The sequence below is a fragment of the Bison bison genome, unplaced genomic scaffold (assembly GCF_000754665.1).
Source record: "Bison bison bison isolate TAMUID 2011002044 unplaced genomic scaffold, Bison_UMD1.0 scf7180017864473, whole genome shotgun sequence".
NCBI classification, from domain to species: domain Eukaryota; kingdom Metazoa; phylum Chordata; class Mammalia; order Artiodactyla; family Bovidae; genus Bison; species Bison bison.
Window position 1 is genome coordinate 9,509,986 of NW_011495034.1, and position 4,677 is coordinate 9,514,662.

Genomic DNA, 4,677 nt, shown 5'->3' on the forward strand with positions numbered 1-4,677 from the left:
CCCGCTTCCTTCCCAGTGGCGGAACTCGGACCTGCTCAGGGTTAGACTAGAGAGGGATCGGAGGGACTCCTTTGAGCAAACCTTTGCAAATCGCCAGGGCTCAGACAGCGCAGGAGCCCCGGGCGAGCCGGGCGGATGCTAAGATGGCAGGAGGCACCCCGCTCCCGCCGGGCCCCAGGCCCCCGTCCTCCTTCCGCAAAGCTTTCATTTTTCTTTGCTTTTCAACCTTCTCTGGTGCAAATACTTCAAACTGCAGGGTCACACCAAAAATTTAAACTTAATAGTCTGTGGAGTTAGATCAGACAAAACCCCTACCGGACACGAAAACGCAAGGTTGTATTTCTAGCTATCAGAATGTGTGTTACCCATAAGAGCATGTGAGAAGTTGAACCCTTTTAAATAACAAATCCGCGTTATCTTTGCCTACTGGCAGCACCCAGCGACTCAAAAAAGTTGCCCCAGAGGTCTGAAGTTTGTTACAGGATCGGACAAGCGGAAGATGGGGTGGCGTGGGGTGGGGGGAGCTCCCTCTAAGGGGCTGTTTTAAGACATTTAGATTCCTATTCTTTCTAGGAGCCCCTGCCTTACGAGACCTTTTGGAAACACCCAGGCATACACTCTTTCCGAGACTTCTGTTCTCCCTCTGTTCATGCTTTGTAAGTAACCATCACCCATTCAAGGGATTTCACCTCCTGAATTGCCAGCGTGGTCGAGTCAGTGGTGGCTCTCTTGCGAGTCTCAAGATTTTTCCATAGTGCTGCTAACATAAAGTAACCCTTTACTGTGGCTTTAAGAACCTCAATATCACAACTCTGATTTTTATACCTTTTGTTTACTGGGTAAAATTCTAGGAAGGAACCACGTGGAAGTCAAGTAACCGCAAGATCTTAACAAAGCACTTTGTTAGGAAGTTTGCTTTGCAAGGCTATAGAACATCAGTCAAGATTTCCATATGAAAAAGAACAAAGCGTAGAATTCTATAGCAAGCACGTTAAGCAAATTTGCACTTTGATTTTTGTATTGTCTGTCAAACCCCCAACGTAGGCCCCTAACCTCGCCCTCCCCCCCCAAAAAAGTTACAAAGCACCTAGACTGTTACTGATCACCCCCAAAAGTAAAATTATAGTCTAAAATGGAAAACGAAATATCCAGTAAATTAGTTCTTTATCCTCATCAGAAAGATGTGAATCTTATTTACCTGTTGCATTATTAAAAGAAAAACTTTTCAGCAGTCAAAAAGTAAATACCGTAAGTTTAATTTTAACTTTAAAACTACAGACATCTTCAAGTTCATCATTCCCTTTATTGTGTCATATGAAAGCTACATTTAACATATTTAAAAACTTTAGAAAAGTTTCACTGCTAGAAAAAGACACAGTTAGGTAAAGTTCTTTTAAAAACTTACTCTTTCTCTTATAAGAAGTGAAGTAGGCAAGCCAAGTGATTGAACTCCTCAGAGGATGAAGTAAGATGAAAAAGCAAGCCCAGGCACTCAGACCTGTCTATTTAAAGTTTAAAAGTCTGCTGCTGTTTGGTACTTTCCTCACTCCTTCCCCCTAATGAAAGAAAAGTGCTGATACCTCGTAAAAGCTTTTTTCTTACTTGGAGCACAGAGCTTTTAAAAGTTTCAAGCCACTGACTCAACAGGGAGGGAGGGGCTAGAAGAAAGGGGAGGAGAAGAGGAAAGGCGGGCAGGGGGGTGGAGAGCGGGCCGGAGAACGTGGACGGGTTGGGGAAAGAAGGAGTAGCCAGGTCCAGACAAAGTTGTGCTGTAAATGTGCTGACGAGACGAAGTAGCAGTAGAGACGTGAGTGCCACTGCTTAAGTCACTGCTTACAAATACAATTATGGGTTTCAGTTAGTGCTTTTCTCACCAAAAGTTCGGGGATTAAAAAAAAAAAAGTAGTGTGTTTTAGAATAATACAACCTTTTCTAAAAGTTTACTTACTGTAATATATGTGTGCTGTAGTAAGTTAAAGTGGTGGAAAAGAATATAGCCAGCACAGACTTTGTTTCCTACTGGACAAAGGTGTGTGAAGTTAAAGGTGGGTGGATGTGAGTGAGTTCTTTCACCAGCGAATTCCTTTCTTCTTAGTTTAAGTAGGGACAACGAACAAAGGAAATGGAGATGGGAGAGAAATTTCAAAAAGGAACATTTCATGCTGATATACCCATCCCAAATCCACCCTCCAACCTCATGACAGCTTTGAATTTTATTCTTTACTGCAGCTTATTGTTTTATAAAACAATATATATAACTACTTTATATGTAATACATTTTGACTATGAAGATCTAGATGTCTGACCCCTACCACATCTCCAGGGAACTGAAAATTTATACTATCTTAGCCGCATTCGTGCCAACTCACAAAAAATGAAATCTCTTTTGTAGTGAAATAGCAGGTTATTTTTTTGTGAAATACACACGTTAAGTTGACATTGAGTGGGTCCCGAAACTATCAACTTTTCTTGAGATCATCTGCCTTTTTAAAGCCCACTGGATAGTTTTCTGCCTGATGCCCCCAGAGCTCCACATACAGTTTTTATGTGCTTTCCCACCACTTCCAGGGTCCTCCCTCTTCAGCCCTCTGGCTTAGGATTTATAATAGCCTGAGTCATGTGGCCTCAATCTTAGAGTGGACAGATTCTTTGAGGACACTCCAGATGCCATGCTAGAGGCTGTGGCAGGACACTTCCCATAAACTGGCTTCAGTGATGCTCCTGAGGCTGGGCAGGGAATTCTCTGGAAATTATTGGCCATTATTCTCTGGAAACAAGGCAAACTGATCCAGCTTTAATACTCTTACTCTTTTGTCACTAGTACAGATATTAGAATAAAAGATGATCGCAAGTGTTTTCTGATAGATATCCTCCCCTAAATTTCATTTCATTAAAATAAAACACCTTAATAGGTGTTACTAAAACATCTTCTGAAATGTTGTAGCATTAAGACACAGTTTTGCTCTCTTATTTGCTGACCATGCTATTTCTAAGGGTACGTTTTTCTTTATGTTAAATAAAGGGAACAAAGAAGTAGAAATAATAATCTGATTTTCAAGTCTTCAAGATCAGTAGTCCATGACTATTGCTTCAGTCTTATATTCGTATTGTCCTTTCCTTCAGATGAGTCTGTTTGGTCCTAACTAAAAATTACTTTCCTTGATTCAGAACACATTCATGAAAATATGATTTACTCTTTTTATTTTAAGAAAATATGCTTTCCCTCCCTCTTAAAAAAAGGGAAGAAATCTGTGCTTCTTTTAATTTATGTAACTATTTGGCTTATTTTTGTAAAAGGATTTATCAAGTACACTTATTACTGAAATCATCCACTTTATGTTTTAAAATTTCCTAAAATGCTAATTCAGAATTAGTTACATTAAGGAAAAGTTGGAATTGGCTATTTTACAGCAGGGTTTTTTTTTTTTTAATGAAAAATTATGTTTATTTCTGATTCTGTTTTGTTAGATGTATAAAAAGATATTGTTATCTAAGTGTTTTGGTTCCTTTTCTTTTCAGTCTGTTGCTTATGTGACCAACTGCAAAGAGAAAGAAAGAACCTCTTTGTACCAAATTAAGTTACTCATGAGAATCACTTGAACCATTTTCTAAGCCCAAGAGATTAGTTATAGCATTAGCCAGTAATTAAATAAGTTCTCTTAACATATGGACTGTATTATATCTTTTATTTCTAGAGTGATTGCCACAAAAATCATTCATGAAAGAGATGAAGACATCCTATGTGATCCTCTCTTCTTTTGAAATAATACCACCAAGATTTGATCCTATGAGTAATAGAGCTCAGAAAGAGCTAGGCCACTGAGCCTTGACCACAGTTATCTTTCATGGACACCTGAAGCTTCTCCAAATGTCTAGTAGCAATTCCTATTATATTTCATACTGTAGCAGTGCTGGTGAGTTATATTTTGACCAATAATATATTTTCTATAAAGTATCCCATTTATCTGACCTTAGAAGTTTATCTCCATTGGCATCTTTTGCAAAAATTGTGGATAGATTTTTTAAACGTGTTTTCCTCAGATTCTCAAAAATACCATTTCATTAATATAAACACTGACTTTATAGAACTATATATTCTCTGATTTTCAGGCCTTGTCAATGCATAAGAAATGGATGTGGCCCGATTTGCTAGGCTATACTGCCCTATGAGGGATGAGAGGCAGGCATTGAGAATTCTGTCATCTGCAGAGTTCTTTAGGCGCCGCGATGAGCCAGGCTTTGGACTCTGTTTTACCCATGTTGCACAGTGATGAGCACGATATTTTTCAGAATCATAAGAAGTATTTCTTAATGTGAAAACCAACTGCATTTTTCTAATTTTTACCTTTGTTTCGAAATAGCAATTTTTGAAATTTTAAGAGATGAACGGATTAATTTTTAAGGCTTTTAAGTGCTTATCTCACACCAACTCTCCCACTTCAATGAGTAGCGTGAACATTAAAAAACAATTGATTGCCATAGATTGAAGACTAGTAAGGAGAATATTGTAATGGTACGGGAGTGAATTATAAGAACCCGAGGAACCTGAATTAGGGGACTAGGAGTCAAAAAGGACCAGAAGGTACTCGTCCTTTCCAGCCCTAGAACTTGATGACAGACTGAATTGGGAAGACAAGGGAGAGGAATGTGAAAACTGATTTTGGAGTTTTGATTGGG

At 38.8% G+C, this 4,677-nt stretch overlaps 1 protein-coding gene across 1 annotated transcript in view; it reads right to left on the minus strand.

Moving 5' to 3' along the window:
• GJA1 (gap junction protein, alpha 1, 43kDa) overlaps positions 1-1,640 on the minus strand; it is a 13,082-nt gene extending 11,442 nt beyond the window's left edge. The window contains exon 1 of the mRNA XM_010861789.1: positions 1,406-1,640. The gene's annotated coding sequence lies outside the window, so the exon portion shown is untranslated. The remainder of the gene's footprint in view (positions 1-1,405) is intronic.
• Positions 1,641-4,677: the final 3,037 nt, after the last annotated feature.